This window comes from Sander lucioperca, chromosome 2, assembly GCF_008315115.2.
Source record: "Sander lucioperca isolate FBNREF2018 chromosome 2, SLUC_FBN_1.2, whole genome shotgun sequence".
In the NCBI taxonomy this organism is placed as follows: domain Eukaryota; kingdom Metazoa; phylum Chordata; class Actinopteri; order Perciformes; family Percidae; genus Sander; species Sander lucioperca.
In genome coordinates this window covers 10,690,570-10,714,011 of record NC_050174.1, presented here as the reverse complement: position 1 = coordinate 10,714,011, position 23,442 = coordinate 10,690,570, and the positions used below count along the sequence as shown (strand labels likewise).

At 42.1% G+C, this 23,442-nt stretch overlaps 1 protein-coding gene and 1 long non-coding RNA gene across 4 annotated transcripts in view; both read left to right on the top strand.

Moving 5' to 3' along the window:
- The window catches only part of grid2 (glutamate receptor, ionotropic, delta 2), a 614,241-nt gene that overhangs the window by 62,437 nt on the left and 528,362 nt on the right, over nucleotides 1-23,442 (top strand). The gene's annotated exons all lie outside the window — the stretch shown is intronic.
- The window catches only part of LOC118493197, a 20,376-nt gene continuing 11,114 nt past the window's right edge, over nucleotides 14,181-23,442 (top strand). Inside the window, exon 1 of the long non-coding RNA XR_004895183.1 lies at nucleotides 14,181-14,297. This is a non-coding gene — a long non-coding RNA (uncharacterized LOC118493197). The remainder of the gene's footprint in view (nucleotides 14,298-23,442) is intronic.

The following is a 23,442-nucleotide window of genomic DNA, read 5'->3' as shown; positions in this document are numbered from 1 at the left end:
CCCAGTAAGTAATGACAACATAAAGCAAATTTACAGCCATGCCACTCATTCAAATGGGAAAAAGGGGAGCACATGCAGACAGATATGCTGAGATGTATGTCACCATGACAAACATTGATCGTCTTCAGCTGTTTTTTGTCCAAGGAGGAGAGAAAAGGGAGGATAAAGTGGGAGGGTTGGAGAAGGAGAGAGCATGAGAAAGGGTTACAGAGAAGAAGTTGATGAACAGAGAAGGAGAGTGAGAGAAAGAGGGACAGCGCCAAAGCAGAAAGTATAGGAGGAGAGAGATAGAGAAAAAAAGTGAGACAGTGAGGCCTGCTGCCTATCTAGCCCCGCTCCATGAAGTTAATAAACTGCCCAAGAGCAAAGCATCATGCTCATCAATCATTCCAAAATGGGAAGTATGAGCGGTGGAGTGAGGGAAAGAGGAGGGAGAAGGGGGAACAGAGTGGGACAGAGGGGAATGGGTCAAGGTCTAGAGGAGGAAGGGAGGAGTTGAGAGAGAAAATGGACAGTGGATGTTAAAGTGAAGGAAGCGAACAACCCAGATATTTGCTGACCTCGTCCTCATTCCCCACCCTGCTGGATGCCTCTTCGATGGCAGAGGAAGTGAGGAACTGGAAGAGACCGAAATAAAGTAGCAGATGAGGAAGAGAGAAAGTGAATAAAGATAAGTGTGAGATACTAAAACTGTCTGTGAGGGGAAAAAAAAGCAGAATCAGAGTGTGCTAGATTAAAGCCAAGCATGTCAGTGTGAAATGCTTTCATTTCTTTCCGTCTCTACCTTTAACAGCTTCCAGAGAGAACCTAGAAAACTTTGATTCCCACATTCAGTCATTGACTCACATTGGCCTCATTACCAACACAGCTCTCTCTGTCTCTCATCTAAGACAAACTTCCTGTGTGTTTGTGTGTTCATGAGTGCATATGCCCTCCCGTCCCACTTATGCTGTCTTTGTGTTCACCTCCCTGACACAGATTAATTGGCTCCTATAAATCTAGGTGGAGTACCAGTTCTCTATGTAATGAACAGCGTGGAGTGAATAGGCGGAAAATTAGCATTAAATTGCACATCATGCTCTGGGTCTCAGTGTATGGCAGCTCACCTCGTTTTCTGAATAAGAACAGCAGGAGGCACAGATGTTTCATCTCGTTTTTGAGAATATTCCTAACTCCTCGTTTTTAATAACAAAGGGCTTCTAACAACCTTGACTAAAATTCCTGTGATTTGCTATTAGCAAAGAAAATAATAATTTCACCATTTAGATTAGCTGCTGGTTTTCCAGACAATAGTGTCTTGGATTCTCTGATGCCTTTCATTAAGTACACTGAGGACGTACAAAGTACTGATGTACTTTTTAATTGCGTTTGTCATGCATCAGCGTTGTGCATTTGTTTGTGTTTTCTAGAGATACATGTGATATGATCAGATCACTTAAGATGTCGTGAAGTCTAAGGAACTTCCAACTTCACAGAAAATGAACAGAAGAGTAGTCACAGTAGAGAGCATATGTTTTTGATAAACGCATGAGGAATGTTTAATATGCTATTCGCATATACTGTCATGTTAACAGCCATTGGGCTTAAAAATTCTTGTGAGAAAGCTTTTTAAACTACTTCTAGACTGGTTGTTGAAAATACAGACATTTGTGCACCATGGTGTGGAAAAATTGGGGGGAGAGTGGGAAAACATAACAATTTCATTAGAGTTCCTCGAGGCATTTTCTCTGGAGTGATGGTTCGAAGCGAGTTTACTTAGGGTGCTTTCACACCTTCCTCGTTTGGTCCAGACTTTTGGACTTTCTGTTTGATCTGAACCAAAATTACAGGTGTGAAACATCCCCCGCACTACGGTCCGAGCCAAACAGCCAAAATTTGGTCCAACGAAAAGAGGTGGTCTCAGTCCGGATCAAACTGAGCCATGGTCCGGTTCGTTTCTAGTGTGAAAGCCTTTTTTGGATGGTTTGGACTTCAGGACCAAATACAGAAGTTCTGGTAGGCTATCGTCGTGTTATAAGAGAAGTGTAGCTCCTTTAAGGAATAGCTCAGAACAGACAGCTATCGGCAATCAGAGCAGAGAATAAGGGCGTACTCACACCTGGCCCAGTTAAACCGGGCCTGAGCATGTTTGACCCAAAGTCTGGTTTGTTTGCCTAGTGTGATCGCTCCTTTCTGTGCCCTGGCCCGCTTGAAAGAGCTGAGCTAGGGCACGGTTCTGTTGGACTCCGGCCCGGGACACATTAGTGTGATTGCTAAACGTGCCCGGGTCTGGTTCTTACCTTATAGATGAACCGGAATGCAGTCAGCTAGTCCGTAATGTAATGACATAAGCGTGCTCTGGCCCTGAATGTTTTATTGACGACAGGACGTAGTTATGTCATGTATAGTTCTTTAGTTCGCTTGCACAACTGCAATATGAATCCAAAACTAACCGGCTCAAACATGAACCTTGGTTTGGACTTTCAGGTGTGAAAAGGCCTTTAGATGGCTTCTCGTGGAGGTGTGCTATTTACAGCTCCTTTCACCAGCTTGTGGCCACCAGCCTGCATCATGGAGACAATGAATTAATCACGAACTGACTCCTCTTCTCATCTTCAGTCAGAGAAAAAAAAAAAACCTCATCATCTTCATGTCAGACTTGAGCGTCATTTTCTGAATCTCTCCAGATTTTTTTTCATGACACAGGAGAAGAGAGAGGTTAATAATACATTTATGAAATGGTGCAGAATAAATCTAACTGCTACTTCCCTCCTCTCTCTCCCTCCTATCCTATTTTGTCCAATGCTGTATAGGGGCACTAGTGTTACCCTCATGGGACTAGTTTCTGTCTGCTGGTTCACTACAGCGCAGGTTGGAGGAAACTAGAAAGTCATTATGGCTCAAATGGCTAGAGATGGAGCCTAGAAGATAGGCCATTGACTCACTGGGAAATTATTTTAGAATGCGTCACTTCTCTAGGGAATGTTTTTAAGGCAGGTTGTAAGTCTGTGTACATGTGTTTTAGGGGAGTCGTTGTTTGAATGTCTACATTGATATTTTTTCGCTTTCCAGGTATTTGTGTATATATCTCTAAGTACAAACTAGGGCTGGGTATGGCCAATAATTTCCCGAATCAATTAGATTCCGATTTACAAGGTCCCGATTCGATTACATTTTCAATTTGATTCAATATCAATTAGGTTACAGAAATTTCAGTTATTTTAACCCAGTTTATAGTACCAAAACTGGTCTGATTGATTGAACTGATCACCCAGACCAGTTGAGCTGTGTGTGTGTGTGTGTGTATGTATATATATATATGTATATGTATGTATGTATGTATATATATATATATATATATATGTATGTATGTATGTATGTGTATGTATGTATGTATGTATGTGTATATATATATGTATATATATGTATATATGTATGTATATATATATGTATATATATGTATATATGTATATGTATATATATATATATATATATATATATATATATATGTGTGTGTATATATATATGTGTGTATATGTGTGTGTATATATATATGTGTGTATATGTGTATATATATATATATGTGTGTATATGTGTATATATATATATATGTGTGTGTATATATATATATATATATATGTGTGTGTATATATATATATATATATATATATATATATATATATATATATATGCGCGTGCCTATGAAGTGTGCACACTGGTGTATGAAACACCATGCATGTTTCTTCCCTCTGTCTGCAGATGCTGTATGAGATTGGACAAGCCCAGTCAAAGCCATGCAGTATAAATTTAGCTCGTGCTAACACCCTTGGAGGCCTCTTAATAATTGAGAAGGCATCTGCTCCAATTAATGTGGCCCTCTAAATGGAATCCCTATTTAAATTTTCTCTAACTGGGTCATTCTCCTTTACACTATTCCTCACTCTCTCTCTCCCTTTCTCTCTCTCTTCGGTGCAGTAAGGAAGAAAATGAGCTGCCTTCTACTTTTAAATGGTTTTTAGGGTTTCTGAAACATCATCTGGGATGTTTTGCCTGAGGTCTCCCAAGTTTGTGCGCGCACACACACACACACACACACTGTATACACACACACACACACACACACACACACACTCACACACACTGTACACACATACTGATATAAAGTTTAGACAGATTTTTCATGTAGCTCTCTTTTGAATGAGAAGGAGGATGAATTGGGAACTTCTTTGAAGTCTGATTTGGTTGATAGATTTAGCTTATTAAATCAAAAACTGTAGGGAGTTGTTACCAGTTGGGCTTATTATAACTGAGTAAGCAGTTACACAGTTTTATATTAGTTACACATTTAGAGCCCAAATTGGATAAAATGCATTGATGTTGTTTGATAAGTATGTTTATCCAATATCTAGGCTTATGCGTATTTGGAAAGGACCATAGCACAACTATGACAGTAATGAGCTTGTAAACAATACCATTGTGCCAAAATGTTTTGTTTTGAATGCTAAAGGTCTATATTTTCTTGTACTCTTAATGGCTGCAGTCCAGCATGGTTCTCATATCCTATAACTATCTTGACCTAATTTAAACACACTTTTTTTTTAATTTGGCCTTTGAATTTTGCCATACTCACAGTTACTGCAATAGAGTTTGACAAGTCTTGTCCTTGTGCATTACACCAGCTAATTAGGACTCTGTTCTATCTCAGTCTGTCGCTAAATGGCTGGTCTTGTCCTCTCCCTGACTCCCTTCCCTCTCTGCTTTCCAGTGTAGTTAAGCACACTGACTAATTATGGCACCCTGCTTCACCTTGCTCAGTCTTTACAGAACTAGCAGCTGCATAAAGTTACAACTGTCGTGTAATCCTCAAAGGATTTCCTGAATTTGGGCTATCCCCTCTTGAGTCTCTCACACACACACACACACACACACACACACACACACACACACTGTTTTGTCTGTGTCTGCTTTTCATCTCTGTCAGTGAGTTTCACTTTATATTTTTCTACCAATCCTCTTGTCTGTCTCTACTCTTTCTTTGTCTGGCAATATGTGACTTGAATCTGTTTGTCGGCAGCAGCAATCTGGGGTGCCTGATAGATTGTGTATAACTGTGGTGTGTATGCATCTGTGCACAAGTATGCATATTGTATCTGTGTCTGTGTGCTGTGTGGGCTTGTGGGTGGATGTGTGGTGCTAAAAATAGCTCTGTGGGCCATAGCGACAGTGAGATCCAGTGTGCAGCTGGAAGCTGACTCATAGGGCTGGACACTTCACTAGATAGATGGATAACACACTGCTCCTTCAACCTGCCCTACTGCACTCCTCCTTATCCCTTTTACACACACTCACTCTCTCTATCTCTCTCTTTCTCCTTCACTCTTTCTTTTTGCTCTTTGCTCTCTTTCTTTCTTTTTCACACTCTCTCTCTCTCTCTCTCTCTCTCTCTCTCTCTCTCTCTCTCTCGCTCTCTCGCTCTCTCTCTCCCCCTCCCTCCCCAAGCTAGCATGACATGATACCAATATCTTCACTCTAGCTTTAAAACTGAGCCCACTACAGCATCTTAAAGACAGTAATGTGACCACCGGCAGTTCCGTGGGTCTCTGAGAGTTAAAATGATGTTGTGACCGCTATTTAACTATTTATCAGAAGAACCAGCAGTCAGGACCACTATTAAACTTATTGCATAATGCACATTTTGAGGGTGACACTGTGTAACGCCAATACTATAAATATAACGCGAAAATGTATCACACAAACTGAAACTTACTGTCATATAATGTGCCCATGTAAATGTGGCTATATACCTTTGAGGGCATTCTGCTACGTCCCTACGCACGTACGCATGTGGCTCTGTAACGTAAGATTCACGCGGTTGTGAAGAGTTAAATTTTACCTCTTGCCTGTACGTTACCTGCACATTTGCACGTAATACAAAGTATTGAAGTCTAAGACCCGTGTGGACATTTTAATTCTTTACACTTACCATCTAAATATGCAGCTGAGTGTCTGTCTATGGCATCCCAGTTCCCAGCTGCAAACATTACGGAGCGGCAAAAATACACAGAGCTACCAATAAATCTAGTGGAAAAGTCACTCCATTGGTTACTAATGCCCATGACAGATAATTTGTGTATCCGCCCAATTATTTGGAACCACTCAGAAATGTTATGGGTTCTTCCTTTTTCCCGATGTTACACCCATTTTAGCAAGTTTAATAAAAATGTAGCCAGTAGTTTTTTCTGTAATCCTGCTGACAGACAAACATCAACAAACCAACAAACAAACAAACAGGCAAACCGAGCTGAAAACATAACCTCCTTGGTGGAGATAACAAATAAACCAGATCAAATTACAGTATAAAGCATTTACAATCAATTAAATAAGGCCTTTAAACAGCCGTAGTGGCGGCAGAGAGCCCCAAGTTTAAAGCCTTTTACAGGTCATTCCATTTATAAGGTCCACTCAGTATCTTTCCCACCGTTGTCTTATTGTTTTACTATCTATTCTACCCACTATTTCTCAGCCCACAGTCTCTCCAGCGCACTCAGTTTCTTTCTTAATTCCTTTCTTTCTTTTCTTAAACTTTCCTCTTGATCCAGATGCACACTCACACTTTTAAACACTGACATGTACAAACAGGAGGATTCGCAGTGTGTCACATGTGAACTACAGTTAGTGTAGGGAGTGCCTGTCACACACATTTCAATACACTGTATTACACTGACACTTGGATTTGAATCTGTTATCTGTCCCTATGCATCTCCAGTGTAAAACTTTATCGTAAAATGCCCCAAAACAACAGAGTGAACTAAAAATGTCAATACTTCTCTTTATCCCCTTTACAGAACAAATATTATGACATTCATTACCTAAGAAGATTATTATTTGCCTTTATTTATTGGATGACAGAGGGGATGTTTAGTTAAAAAGATGTAACCAGAATATATAAATAATAAATATATATAAAATATATATAGTTGTTATATATATATATATATATATATATAATAACAACAGTCTAATCTAACTTCTATATGTATATATATGTATATATATGTATATATATGATAGCGTTCCGGGACCTCCCACTTTACAAATTAAGCACTGCACATGCGCATTTTTATCCACTTTCTGTAGGTTTATTTAGAATCCTATTTAAAGAAAACACATTACAAAATAGCTTATAGTGCAGTCAGGTATTAGATACTGAAATGAGAAATGTTGGCATATGAAGCAACAAGTGAAAAGGGATTGGAATTGCAAGAGAAAGAGAAAAGCCATGACAGGAAGATAGGGTTAGCTAGAGTGCGAAGTGAATGAGAATCAGAGTGAAATAACATTGGAGGTTGGTGGAAAAAAAAACCTCTCCTGTTCCTTGGTGATGCAAATCGGAAAAAAAGTCCTAATCTGAATTTATCATGGTCTTCGACCTGCATCTCGACACAGTTCTGTCTCATCCGTATGTTTAAAACGAGACGGTGGAGGACAGTGAGAGAGGAGAGCAAACTAGACACAGAGGAGGAGAAACAAAGAGATTGAGACGAGGAAACTGGCAGAAAGTCAGACTGTATGACTCAGAAGTGGTAAAGTCAGGGCTCAAGAGTTCACATGAGAAGTTCAAGTTATTGTGATAAACCAAAGATCTTGATACACTTGTACCCCTTTCTAAAGTGAATTATTAAACCAGCACAATTGGTGGCAATATATCAAATACAGTCTGCTTATGCCTGAGGAAATGTACCTAAAAGTTTTTCTAATGGCGTTTTTCCATTACATGGTACCTGCTCGACTCGCCTCGACTCTACTCGCCTCGACTTGACTCGGCACACTGTGCGTCCATTTTCCATTGCATATTTTAGTACGGCCTCAGCGTGGCTGGTCGTCTTGCCGGCTCGACGCACACACCAGCGCACAAGTATAACATCAGGCCACTTGAGCTTGTTTTACAGTTCTGTGGAGGCTCCACGCAGAGCTTTCACTGTAGCCTATGTAATATGTGGCCTGATGTATATATTTGTCAGCTGGTGTGTGCATCGAGCTAGCATGTGTGTGTACGTAGGATACGGTGAAAGCTCTGCCTGGAGCCTCCGCAGAACTGTAAACAAGCGGCGCCGCAGTAAACTGCCGTGACCTAACGCGACACACATAGAACGTTGAAGGAGTGTGTTGTTGCCAGAAGACACATTTAGTTTCTAAAGAAGCTGGAGGCAGCAAAAAAAAAAAAAAAACAGCTGGCTAAACTGTTTAAAAATAGCGGGTTTGTTCAGGACACCCCCGTCTTTCGCTTTCACGTCACCTTTTCGGCTCGCCTCGGCTCGCTTGGAACCTCGACTGAGGAGGTACAAAAAAAAGTACCTGTTAGCAGGTACCAGGTACTTTTTTTCGTAATGGAAAACCAAAAAAGGCGAGTAGAGTCGAGGCGAGTCGAGCAGGTACCATGTAATGGAAAAGCGCCATAAATGGGAGCAGCAGCTACTGTAGATGACGTTACAGTTGCTCACAGTCATTGGTTACATTTTCAAAGGTCAGCACACAGTACGTTTGAGGTTCAACACACTCAGACTTTTGGTGCAGCACACTTTGCATGATGCAGTAAGGCGTTCATGATACAACGTGATCTGTAAGCACCTGACAACACACACTTGTTTAGCATTTAACGTCACCAGAGGTCCAACACAACAGACCTTGTGTTTAGGATGCCACCGTTTTGCCAGTTCATTGCATAAAGCTTTAATTAAAACGGGAATGCTGTGTGTTCTTTGGGTTCTTTGGGTGTGATACAAGTGTCATGATGTCATGATGTGTGGGCGCACATGCCTGTTTTCCAGACAAAGCGTGACTGCTTGTACTCCTATTGAGCTTTAAAGAAGCCCCACACACACACACACACACACACACACATTTCCTACATTTGTGCCCTCTCCCTTGAACATATAAACATGCTGCATGCAAATTCACACTCATGGCTGTGTACACAGCTCAACACACACACACACACACACACACACACACACACACACACACACACACACACACACACACACACACACACACACACACACACAGGTCATTACAGCACTGACAGCCCCATTCCACATGAGCACCTTTGGCCATTAAAACACAGCTGAATGGAATACTGAGGATGCCTGAAAATATGTGTGTGTGTTTGGCTTGTTAGAGTGGCACTTCTCACCCGATTCTGTTGCAAACAAAAGGCGTGAGACCACCTCAAAAAACACAGTGGTTCCAGCATAAGCTTGGTTGTAGTACTTTAGTAGGTTTTTCAAATCGAAGCAAACTTTCACACAGATAATAGAAATAGCAGCAGATGATTTGTTATTCAAGATGATTTATTAATAATCATCAGACTCACATCTCAGCTATGGAAATGAAGATATCCTCTTTCCATCTAAAAAGACGTTTTTTTTTTTTGATATTTCAAATGATCCTCTAGCTGGACAGTACCATTTTCTGTCTCTACTGAAGTGTCAATTAAGTGCCTCTGCTGCAGGCTAAAATCAACACTGGCATAAATACAATCTTTACAGCGCTTACAGAGCTCTCAACATGCCCATCTTCTGTATGGTATGTTGATGTTTGTTAACAAACATCAAGCATTGATTCAAAGTTTACTGTATTTTCAGTTTTCCAATTTATAGCAAAACATATTTAAAAAATGTCTCCTGCTTGCTGTTATTTTGAGATTTTTTTTTTCTTCCAAACAATTACGAACTGATTGATTATTTTTTTGTGTGTGTTATTGCTGAAATGCCCCAATGTGGAAAATGTCATGGATAAAGTTGGGTAGAGCATTGAGCGCTGAGGTTCTGAACCTTTCTCAGTAGCATTTGTGAGCCTGGCTACTAATTTCTGCACAGTGACATTTTCTCTAGAGTTGAATCATGCAGGGGTTACAACCAGCCCTTAAGTGGGAAAACACAGATCCATTCCCCACTTGTTCCCTGCAACAAATGTTTCCTCAAGGAAATAGTGAAGACATTTCCCCCTGTTCACTCTCTTACTCTCCAGACTCTGTCTTTCTTCTCCTCCACCTTTCTGCATGTATATTTCTGTTTTATGTTACAGTATATCTTTCCCTCTCCTGTCTCTTCATGTTCTAAATGCTTTTTGACTCCTCTTCTGTGCTTAATATCTTATCCTCATCTTTACCTCCCACGCTCCTTTACCTCAGTGTTTCAACCCATCACTTGGTAGAGGTTGTGGGAAAAAAAGAGGAAGATAATCACCTGAGTTGTTTGCATATGTTGTGTTTTCAGGATCATGAGTTGCAGTTAGTCATCTTTCAGGAGACCAACAGACAAATAAATCTCTCCTGGTCTTCCCCTCTCTCCAGTTCTCATCTCTCACTTCCATTTTACTTCCATCCTCTCCTTTCCCTCTCCATCTCTCTTTCCCTTTCTGCTCCCCCCATGTCAGCCAGTGCTTTCTCGCCATCGTACATTCTAGAACAAGTTCAAAGTTGCTGTGCTTAGGGCTGGGCATCGTTCAAATTCTTTTTATACCAATACCAATACCGTGACTTTGATACCAGTTCCTTAATGATACCAGTTCTTAAATGATACTTTTTTCAATACCAATTTTATAAAACAAAAATAAATGACAACATTACACATTACGACACAAATCTTTCTATTATTTTTCAGCTCCTACTACATGTAATGTAATAAATGTAACGTAGAGTTGTTCATGCGTGTCTCTACGACATGTAACATTAGACAGCCAATCACAAACATTATTAGATCTTGGTAGAAGCATGCTGCATGTTGATTGGCTCACTGGCGCTGATGAGATTTACTCCTTAGGGATTGACATTGGGTATTGAATGACGAGGCATATTTCGATACTCGATACTTTAGAGGCAATTCGGCCGGTGCCTAAAAAGTATTGAAATCGGTACCCAACCCTAGATGGGCTAGACCTTCAGCCTCTAAGAAACAAAACTATTACTGCTACCACTACTGTTGTTGGCAAGGACAAGTGTGGGGAAATAAGGGGGGCAATTGGAGACGGGTAAAAGGGGCAGTGGGTTTGGATATCCAGAACTTGTTTTCGCTCATTTAAGAAAAAATTGAAAATCATTAAGAAACATGCTGCTTATTAATTGCTGAAACAAATGTTTGGTCCTACTACAGTATGCTACCTTCTACCAAATGGGCTATGCAAGTGTCAGTGCACTTGTTTGGTGTGTATACTAATGCATGAGTCCCAGAAGTGTGGCCAAATCTTCACAGCACAAGTGTAAGGTGCAAGGTGTCACTTACACTGGTCACCTGTTGAAGGTTGAACCCTAACTGCAGTAAACGCTCATTTAGTGCACCTTTAAATCGATTTTCATTTGTATGATCTGATATCAATTCAGAAAATCCAAAAACGATCTCAAGCTGTATCATATGAAACTAGAAGACCTAAGGAATCCATTGGTACCTATAGCTAACTATGCCATGCTAGCTTGTTGGGAAGGGGGTTTGGTACCTATAGCTAACTATGCCATGCTAGCTTGTTGGGAAGGGGGTTAAATAACACTCCAAAAATAGGCTACATTTTGGCGAGGGAAAAACTGGCATGGCCATTTTGAAAGGGGTCCCTTGGACTCTCACCTCAATATATCTGAAAGAACTGTCACTCAATACTCACTGACTGTAGAGTCTGTACAGTTGCACTTAATTGTGTTGACTGCTGTAGTGTGTTTATATTAAATAAAAAGTAAAATAATGCAACTGCCTTGGGGTAAAGTCTTAATGTAAACATTAATACTTTTAATAATACACCAGGTTAGAAAGAACCTTGTACAATTCTAGAATCTCTTTCATATGCAAAATTGGTTTTTACAACCGAAATATCCCTAATCAAATTATTGAATCAAATCGAAAATCGAATCAGGACCTTGTGAATGAGAATCAAATTTATGGAAATCAGTGACGATACCCAGCCCTATCTCTAATCAGTGGCTGCTCCTTCTTCTTTTACTGTTACTCCCTGCAATGTGTACATTTTTTATATTATTGTTATTGAGAAAAACAGTAGGAAACAAAATAGACAGCTGCATTGGTTACAATAGAACTAGATGCGTTTCATCAGACAAATGGCTGAAAAATAGTTTTAGCCTTATTTCCCCACTGTACATTTGTGAATTAATCTAACCACTGGTACCTACAGTACAATTCTGTTGAACTTTAACCACACAAAAATGGAGTCACAGCTCATTCTCTCTGATAGTGGTTATGTCCAGAGAGACCTAAAGTAGATAGACTTGCACACTGTCCTTTACAGTTTAATTAAATATTTGATACTGAGGCTTTGGTTTTTCTAATCCTCTTGAATTAGTCACTAATTGGAATTACATTTCATATAGGGAGCCAGAGAGCCTTTCAACTGGTACACATCTGAAATAAAGAAAGAAGTACTGAGGAATGTTTGCTACAGAGAGAAAAGATTGGTACATTAGACAGCAGGTAAAAAAAATTCTCAACTATTCATTTGAATTTAGTGAAACAATGAACACAATAAATTGATGTCACAGGAGTGTGTTGCCTGGTATAGATATAAAGAAAATTGGATTTTAACTATTGTTTCAAACAGCTTGAAATCTTCAAATTTAGAGAGCATAATAGATTTCTATCTCAAGGTAATTTGTGAGCAATTAAATTAGCAATTAAAACCGGTCTTAATTCACAGGTTTGCAATATTCTGAATATCCTATATTAAGTTCCTAAAAAGTACTGCTCTGCTGAAGTTTCATAGTAATATCTGTTGGACAAAATGTCAACTCCTAGGTTTACTTACTAGCTTTTTCCCCCAGAGCTTTCAAATGCATCTTCTGGTCTTTATCTTTGAATGATGCTGCTCATGTGACCTTACTGTGGAGCTTTGGTCATGTGACAACAGGGGGTCAAATGTGGAAGGATTGTTACTTCAGTCCAAAAGGCAACTTCATGCCTGAAAAGTGAAGCCTGAACCTGTATTCTATCTCTCTATGAAAGGGGAGAGCCCCATCAGCCCTATCTTTTTTGTTAAATCATAAGACCAAACCGTTGGTGCATAAAACTGGGGCAGTATCACAATGCAGTTTAAGTTATGTACAGTATGTGCCTGGCAATACACAGCTGTAGTTGTACTGGGCAGCTCCAAGCTATTTACTGTACTGTATGACACTGTATGAATTTGAAGTAGGGCGCCACTATCAACAGGGAATAGGGACTTTAAACAGTGACGTTAGTGGGATGGCTATAGTGTCTGGGTAAATTAAGTATGGACCTGCAGGTTATTGGTCCGCCTAGTCCCATGACCCCTTCTGCTTCTCCGCACAGTACATTCTAGTTCTAATGGACACAAGCTAAAGAGATTCCACGACTTCCCATTAGCATGTCCAACTCCTCTGACCATCTTTGCCAAGTTTAGATCTCTTTACAAGACAAGTTCAAGGGGTATCATTTGCACTAAATTTAAATTTCCTCTGGGTAATATGTCAAGGAATTTATCAAAGCCCCCAAAAAGACCAAATATGATGGAAGACTTGGATTTGAAATAGATTTGTAAGGCAGATTGGAATTTCAAATGCAAACATCCTGGACTATTTGCATGTGGTGCATAGCAGATTTCTGTGGAAATACACTAATCTCAACATGAATATGCCTCCAACATAATTCTGTCTGTCAATTATGGCAGAAACAGGGTGCTTATTTTTTCTCTGTACTGCTTTCAGTGGCTATTTTTATCCATGGAGCTGAGTTTCAGAAAGACCAATGTGTATCACATGATTATCTCCTAAATTATGAAATGGAGCATTTTAGGATTAGGCTATATTACTCCACTGTAGCACCCCTCCTCTTTTTTCAATGAACCCTGCGCTACTCCCTTTCTCTTTCCTTTCCCCCTCACTTTTACCTATTTCTTGTTATTCCCAGATTGTTGCTCAAGCTTTCCATTCTCTCTAGTGTGTGTGTGTGTGTGTGTGTGTGTGTGTGTGTGTGTGTGTGTTTTAGGGGTGTCACAATACCAAAAATTCAGTAGTCGGTGCCAATACCAGTAAAACAACACGATTCTCGATGCCAATTTCGATACCACGGTAAAAAAAAGGATTTTCTAAAATTCCATGTACTTGAACTTGAAACATGAACTTCTTTATTAGAATATTTGAAAAATATCAAAATGTCATAACAAGACATACAAAACATGTGCAATAGAGCATAGAACAACATAATAAAGTGAAAGTTTTGGTCATAGTGCAACAACTAGTGTCCCCGGACACATTCCAGACTTCCAGGCATCTTTTCAAAAGGTACTGTGCAAAAACAACAGTGCAAAACAAAACAGTGGATAGAACAACATAATAAAGTGTAATTAATGGTCATAGTGCAACAACTAGTGTCCCCAGACACATTCCATTGAACGGGGGAGAGGCAAATTATTTTTTGATCCCATTTGAATTGAGCCATGGATTACAAATATGATGTTCGTCAATTTAAAAGATAATTTTTCAACCAAAGAAAGTCTCAGTTAGCTATAGGTTTGTCATATGACCACTTAGTTTTGTGTGAAACTGCTCAGTGAACTACATCTCTCGTCTCACACAATTTACATCACCTAGCTTGATGCTCAACTTGCTCGCTAGCTAGCTTAGCTCTGTTCCACAACACATGTAACGTTATCTTACCTGATGTGTTTTATCCAGTGAAGTGTTTTCAGCAGATAAGCAAAAGAACAAGCAAGATCCGCTGCTCATTTGAGTAACGTTACATCCCCAGTACGGTACACACAGACATCGTAGTTTCAGCGAGACGTCATCCATGCGACTTTGAAATGTGTAGTCTTTCTAATTACGTATTTTCACAGTCTTATACTTCAACAGTTTAACAATAAACAGACGTTCTTGACTTGCAAAATTGTCTATTAAACTGATGAACATCATATGTGTAATTCATGGCTCAATTCAAACGGGATCAAAAAATTATTATTATCTCTCCATTGACTCTTGTTCATATTTTTTCGGAAGTAGAAGGGCGTGACTTTGGCTCTCTATGCCATGTGTAGTTCCACTTGTTCGTGACCTCCTACTTCTGAATCTAAGTATTGACTGGAACACTGAAGCTTATACTGCCCCCATCAGTTCCAGAAGAGGCGCAGCACCGATGGTAACACTGGCATCGGCACTCACAGCGCTTATGGTGCTTTAAAAAAATGGGCATCATCGGTGTTTTATCATTTTAGAATCGAAAGGTATCGCAAGTATCGGTTCTCGTGACATTAATTTTTTTTGTTTCCTAGGCGGTTGCAACATAGATTACTGGCCTGAATTTGACCTTGTCCTGAATGCTCAACTCCATGGCTAATTTGCCTAACTGGATAATAGGAAATAATTTGCCGGGGGGTCTAATAATGACATATGATTTCTTTTGTAGTGTAAGTGTAGAAAATTCTTCACTGTTGCACACACATGGAGCTCATAGGGAAGGTTCAGACATGAAGTCATTTGCACCACCTATTCAGCTTATCTACACAGTACATTCACATAACAAATCGGTCCATTTAAACCTGCTCAACAGCTATTCACTGTTGCTTGTGCTGAATACTATTCACTGGTCAGTGGCCACCTCTGCATTGTACCCCAGCCTTTACCTAAAAGTTTTTCAATTTAAGATCAGCTTTTGCTGTTAACTGCTATTTCAAGATGAATCCTAAACAGTTGATTATGTTTAACTTATTCCATTATACATGAGGCATTTGAGCATGTATTTATCATGTTGTGTGTTATCATATGTGCACAGCCAACAATGAACAGTGTAATGTTGGGCTTTGTTCACTCTACTACCCTTAGGGGAATTTTGCTTTTGTTCTGATGAGAGACGGCTTCCTGACTAGGCAGGAAAGCTGTTTTGAATGCAGCCAGTACATCAAGGTCAATTGTATTTTCCACAATGATGAGGATGTTTCCAATTTTACTGACATCATTATAACCTCACATCAGGTAGTGCACATTTAATTACACTTTTTTTTTAACTCAGCATTTTAGTGAATACTTCTGAAACGCTGTTGTGATTTACTGCAATTCAATCAGGAGAGACTGTTTGCAGATATGCAAAATGTTTTATTGAACAAGAGCATGATTTGAACATAGTATTGGAGATTGAACTCCATCGTTATATTAACACATTTGTATTAATACATTAGATATATTAATACATTTAATATATAGGGGTAGGGAACCATGATGTAACCCCCAAAACGTGAATGAAATTGGAACATGAAGGAAATCGTAACCTACACACGAAAATGAAATACGATTTTATTTATAAAATATGTAGCTTACCTCTGTGTGGCACGGATCTGAAACAGAAAAGCAAAAACAGTGATCCGTACCGAAACAGCATTCGAAATACTGCCCGTATTTCGGTCATCGGCGACTCAGGCCGGTAAAACACGGCATCTCCGCCGGTACGGCAATTCAGGCCGGCAAACACGGCATCTCCGCCGGTACGGCAATTCAGGCCGACAGACACGGCATCTCAGGCCGACAACACGGCATCTCTGCCGTTATGGCACATAGGGCCGCATACGCGGCATCTCCGCCGGTACGCAACTCAGCCCGGTACTTAGAATGACACATAGCACGCAATTACTAGGCTATAGGCTATGAACAGAAAATTCCCGTCGAAGTGAACACTAGCTGAAGAATTATACCACCACCGGTTATATGCTGTTACGGCAACTCGGCCAGTAAAAAATGAAGAAAACAGGGCATCTCCGCCGTTTACGCAATGTAGCAGTAAACAAAAACCATCTTCTTTTTATCATTAGGCCTACACTTATATCTCTAGTTCGACATGAACGATTGCTCATGGATGTGAGACATGCCACCCGTGGTCCAATAAAAACACCGCCACAGGTTATACCAAGCTTACCTGATTACGGCTTTAGGGATCGTTGATTTATGAGGACGACGTCGACGTCAGGACGAATATATGCAGTGTAAGCCGAAGAACCCAGCCTTTGCAGCAAGGTCCGAGACATCCCTTGATTGGCCGCCGTGGTTGCAGCCCCTATCCTGAATGAATGCCCTGAATAATGCTGCGGTGAAATGCCAGATTTGAGGAGGACTGCTTCCAGATGTTGTTTAAACCACCCTTTAGACAAGGGACAATCCCCTGAAATAATGAACAGAGGCGCGAGGGAGTTAGTAGAAGGCCTTGCTGAAAGATAATTCAACATGGATTTAAATGGGCAAAATAATGTATCTGTGCGGGCGACAACTACTGAGCAAGCTCCTCCACGTTTAGAATGCTTAAGATGTAAGCAGTAATGATTAGCGTGAAAGGCCAGATCAGAGAAAGTGATATCACTATCGGGGTTGAAGGATTTAAAAGGAGTAGCAAATTCACCGCATCTGAGAAATGCGTTGAAAGCTAACAGGAAGACAGACTCCAGAAGTGTGTCTATGTAAGGGGAAAAAACCCCTATCTGAGTGTCGACACTAGTTGATGTAGAATACTGAGAGTGATAGGCTGCCTGAGGTCAGGGGAAGAAGGGTGAGCTTTAGAAACGGCTTTCAACAGCAATTTTATAGACTGATTAGAAAGGAGGCTTGGAAACGATGGATCGTAACATTTTATGTGAAACTGAATACCTGCAATCAACCCACGAGTGTACTGCACCTTGAAGTTGCGAGTATCGGTACAATACATACGAAGGCACAAATACTTTTAACAAGAACTGGTCTGAGAGGTACACAAATGATTACGCAAAATAAAGAAAAAGTATGCCAGGCAAAATCATAGGTTTTAAGAATGGAAGCCGCTAGACCTTTCCTCATGTACATCCTAGAAGAATCTAAATAATGTTGCAAGGGGTTTAGATTTAATGCAGCGCTAGCTCTTGGAGAGAGGGAAGCTCTACCGGTACGGGGCTGGCTGACGGGCAGAGGCTTCGAAAGGTCTAAAAGTGAAAACGAGACAGCGCATCAGCCACATTGTTAAAATGCCCGGGGACATGACAGGCGGTGATGATGAAATTATTCATAACCGCGGACCATGTGATGCTTCTCATGAACGGCATGATTTTGCTATACGATGAGCGCCCTCTATTGATTATACTGACGACTGATTGGTTATCACACATGACTGAGATGCGTCTGCGCTTCCAGTGATGCCCCCAGACGCGGCAGGCTACGGCAATGGGGTAGATCTCATGCAGGGCTGAGGAATCAGACTGGGAAAAAGTGGGAGGCCAGTGGTCTGCGAACCACTGGTCCTGAAAAAATCCCCCAAAACCCGCGGAAGGGGCAGCGTCGGTGAAAAACCGCAGAGAGTCAGAAGAATGCACCAACTCATCATAAAAGAAGGAAACCCCATTCCAATGCTTAAAGAGGTGAGACCAAAAACGCAAATCGGAGCGGCACCCGTCATCTAGGGACACACGATCGTGCAATTGAGAGACAAAGGATGCTGTGTCCAGCAACCGGGAAATAAACGAGCGCCCCTGAAATTGAGATGCCCGAGAAGGGAGAGCAACTCACGTTTAGAGATGGAGACGGCGGAAGAGTGGGACGCAGCGATGCTGCGAACGCGCATCAATTTATCGAGCGGGAGAGACGCTTTCATGCTTACAGAATCTAAAGTAATGCCTAGAAACTCCAGGCATGTGGCGGGGCCGATGGTTTTCGCCTCGGACAGGGGAACGCCGAGGTATCCAAAACAGCGCCGCAGTTTGCCCAGGGACGCGCCGGAGCCATCGTGGGGGGGGTCTACAAGAAGAAAATCGTCCAGCAAATGAAGCACCGAGGGCACCCTCACCCTGTTAAGCAGGATCCAGCACAGGGCCTCGGAAACGTGGTTGAAAATGCACGGGAGCATCTTAGAGTCCCACTTAACACGGAAGAGGGGCCATTGCGAAGGGTGAATGGGCACTATTTTAAATGCGTCGGTGATGTCTGCCTTGGAGAGCCATGCGCCAACCCCCGCCAGCTTTATCAATCTAATGGCGTTATCCACAGTGGCATAATGCAGAGAAAAAGGGATGGGCGGAATAAGACTATTGATGCTCGCGACAGGCCCGTTGTGCGGCGCTGATAAATACAAAATTAGGCGTTACTTCCCAGAATACTTCCTAGTAGCCACGCCGATGGGACTGACGCGAAAAACGGCGAATGGAGACGAGCTAAAGGGACCGATGACGTACCCCTTATCGACCTCCGACGCCAGCAGCCGAGAAACGGTTGCGGGGTCGGAGACCGCAGAAAGGAGATTCCTCGCGACGAACGAGACGGAAGGAACATCGAGCACGCCCACTCTAAAACCCTGAGAAAGCCCAGAGAGCAGGTGATCCACAAAATCACAGAGTCAGGATGTAAAGCCAATTCATTTGCAAAATGGGTGGATGGGTGAACAGTCATTATATCTTTGAGTCGGGCCGAGGCTTCCGCCGGGCAGCCCGAGGCGCCCCCCCCCTCCGCCGGGGGCAGACAGAACGGGGGAGTGCATCCCGGCAAGCGCTGCAGACATGAAGAAAAATACAATTGGGAAAAGAACAGACACTTTCATTAAAGTTATTGCAAATGGGAGGATTGTAATTCTGAGAAACCTGGCGTCCACTGGAAGGCACGCCGGGTGGGGAACCGCGGCGAGGGGGCTGAGAAGCGGCACCGGGGCCCCGGCGAAATACTGCCATGGGGCAAAGGGTGGCCATGTGCCCCGGAGCGCCGCAGGCGGAGCATGCAATGACCTGCGCACCACCCACGAGCATCACGAGGAGCTCGAGATCCACCACGGACCAGTCCACCCGGACGTTGGACTGCGCGAGATGCAACGCAGCCTTGCTGGAGAACGCCTTGTGGTATTGGAAGAACACATTCCTTCCATACTTCAAATTCTGAGAAAAACCGTGCGCCGGCAGAGACACGGAGGCCACAGCGGTGGCGGCGGTGGAGGGCCCGAGGAAAGCGGGCGAGCGTTCAATGGACTGCAGCCTTGCGTCCATGGACTGAAGAGAGCCGGCCAGGGATTGAAGAGAACCGAGAATCAGAGCCGTGTCAGATGACCCATTCGGCACGGCCGCAGCAGCCGCCAAGCTGAGGGAACCCGCACCGCGCCTCTTCGGCGGGGTACGAGGAGGGGCGTCCGCCTTCGCAGACCACTTCCGACCGCGGGAGCCGGAGGCGGGGGAACCGGCGAGATGCATCCGACCTGAGCAGCCAGCTCGCGGAGCTCCGGAGAAGATAAGCCCGGAGCCGTCGCGATGCCTCGATCCCGAAGCTGCAGGATGATCCTTTCCAACGCCGCGCTGGCTGAAACGGGAACAGGCAGAAAGGCCAGGCGAGAGCTCCTGCGGACGCCGTCCGAAGAAGCTGGAATTGCCGCTGGCGATGAGAAGAAATCCGGACCTGGGTCCGATGCGGGATCAGACTCAAAATCTGACATGGCGAGACAGCAGAGCACGGTACAAAACAGCGAGGAAACAAGCGCCATACAGCCGTCCGACTGTCAACACGATGCCTTTCTGAAATGACAGCTGATAGCACAGGGAGAGAAAGCGCTTTTAAACGTGTTGAGACGCTGTGATTGGCCTATGAAATCTTTGGCCTTTCCTGATTGGATTATCAGAAGGAGAGCGCCTCAAGCGCTGATTCGCTTTAGGAGAGACTGATTATTGTTAGGTCTTCCTGAAAGAATTTACGCTGAGCTACATTAGTTACTGCACTTTCTTCTAGTGAAAATGTCAAAGGTCTAAATGTCAAACAATGTAATGTGTCTTTTTCTGCATGTTGTCCCTGAATACAGCTTGTAAATGGTTCTAGAAGTGTTGTTGCTATAAAAGGTTCATGGGTCTTAAAAATGTCGTCTTCTGTTAACTCCATTTGAAATACACCTTCTGGGGAAATCGCTACCTACTTTAAGTCTCTTTTAAAGCCAAGCTGAAGCATGTTTTTTCTTTTTTTCAATGAGTACCTATAGCCTATGTGTTTGCGATAGCTGACTACTTACCTACCCCCAACTACAAGACAATGGCTGACAAATTACAAAAGACAGCTTCCATAGTGTGGGATACTGAAGATCAAGCACCTCTCTATTTTAATTTGGACTCAATTGAAACCCACAGGTAACAATAAAGCAGGGCCATGAAAACCCAGGGGAGTAATTGCAGATTATGTGGAGTGACTTGCTCATACACACTGTAAATATATGGTGAATACACTAAAATAAACACATGCACTCACAGACATGCAATCTGCCACCTATACCTCTTGTGCGCTGCTCTGTGGGTGTTGGATCCTGAGGGCCACCTACCTTACTGCAGTGATGAATAAAACAACAGCTACTTGGAGCTGTGTGTGTGTGTGTGTGTGTGTGTGTGTGTGTGTGTGTGTGGAGAGGTTCTGCTGACGGGCTGGCTTTTAAATTAACTCCTCTGGCTGACTGTTTGGCTGGCAGTATGGCTGCTTCTGGCCCTGACTGATGCATCCTGTCTGCATGCATGTGGTGCATGCAGACAGGATGCATTAATGTGGTGTCGTTAATCTTTCACATGCCTTAGCATTTGTGATCAAATGGGGTTGACATACATCAAAATCATCCCAATTTACCTTAATGAGCAGTGAATAGTATTGCCTCAAAGTTAGGCAGATTTTTTTTTATTTAGCACCTTGGTTAACTTGATCTTTACACACTACAGATGACATGTTCAAACAAAACCTATGATTTCCTGGGCTTATGAACTCAGCTCTGAAATGAATTGAATCTTACTCTGTATAAAACTTTGATGGATAACTGCACACATTAGTCCATTATAAATTATTTCTCAAGATTTCTTGCATACAGTACTGCAGAATGTTTCTCTGTGATCCCAAATGAAAGGTAATTCAGTCACGATGCTGAAGCTCACAACACACATCACCTCTTTGCCATCCATCCATCATTTACTTATTGAGACTGATGTCTTTGTAATGCATAACTATTAATGCAACACTAGCATAATTAGAAGCCCATTTTTACCACCTGACCCCACATGAAAACAGTTGTGTTTTTATCTTTATTTTTCTAGTGTGCAAACAGCATGTGTGTGTGCATGATTGCATGTGTGAACTGTATGTGCGTTGATGCTTGCTTGTGTGACCCCTAGGATTGCCCATTGCTTATAGGTTTGCAGATGGAGAAGCTTTATTATGCTCTTTATGACTTTTTAACTGACTCACTACTGGTTGTGTGTGTGTGTGTGTGTGTGTGTGTGTGTGAGAGAGATATGAGCGAGGTGGGTGCAGGTTTGGAACAGAAGGTATTCGATGGCGGTGGTAGTGTACTGAGGAGAGGCCTTGAGGGAAAGAAGGCTAGAATGATACAGGGAGGGTGAGAGAGTATGATAGAGGGATAGTGGGGGCTAGAGAGAGAAAGTGCGTGAGGTAAAAAGAGAGAGATAAATGGAGAAAAGGAGGAAGAAAGTGGTGGATGGAAATTGAGGTCAATGAGAGTGGTACTAACTATGCTTTACTGTGTGAGGGCGCATGGATTGATTTAAAACAAAAGAACAAATTAGAGTTAATGAAAGCAAAAAAAGTAGATAAGACACACACACACACACACACACACACACACACACACACACACACACACACACACACATAAGACACATTACTGATGATGCATTAGATTTGCTATATTGATCATAGGTAATCTAGTGGTTATTTAGAGGCTTCATATCTCTGCTGGCTTCCAGATTCAGGGAGGCTTATTTATAAACTGTATATATTATAAACTGTACCCTTGTGCCCCTGTGTTGGTGTGTGTGTGCCTGTATGCATAGTGATATTAGTGTTGTTGTACTTGTTTGTGTTTGTGTATATATGTATGCTCAATAGTTTGTGCACAGTATAACCTGTAGGAAATGTGCTCTCTTTTTAAGTCCCAACTCCAGCAGAGGAGCATGGCTGCAGAAGCATCCCCAAGGACAGAAAATAGGACAATTTAGTTACTGAACTGCTTGAGTAATGATGAACAGCACCCCCTTCAGAATCTGTGATGGGTGTAGAGGTCATGGAGGACAGGAGGGAAGAGTAAACTGGGGTGAAAAAGAGCCAGCAGGTGAGGAGATGAACAGGATAAGATGAAGGAAGCAACATAAAAGTGTGGTGGGTGGTAGTGAAAAGAGGAATGGAAAGATACAGGATGAGAGGATAAGCGTGCCACAGTATAGCAGGTGAAAATAGGAAAAAGTGTTTGTGAATGTGTGGAGGAGGCAGAGGACAAGTCTGTGATGGAAGGATAAAGATGAGAAGGGGAGAGAGGAGGAGGACTGTGTAGACGGAATTAGAGAAAAGTATGAAGGAGAGCAGTTTGATAGAGGAGAAAGCTGGAGAGGGACAGTGACAAAGGGGAGGAGAGTTCAGAAGTTTTTGAGTTATAAATATAGGGAATTTACAAGAGGATATGATTTGATAGCACAGGGTTGAAGAGGACCAGG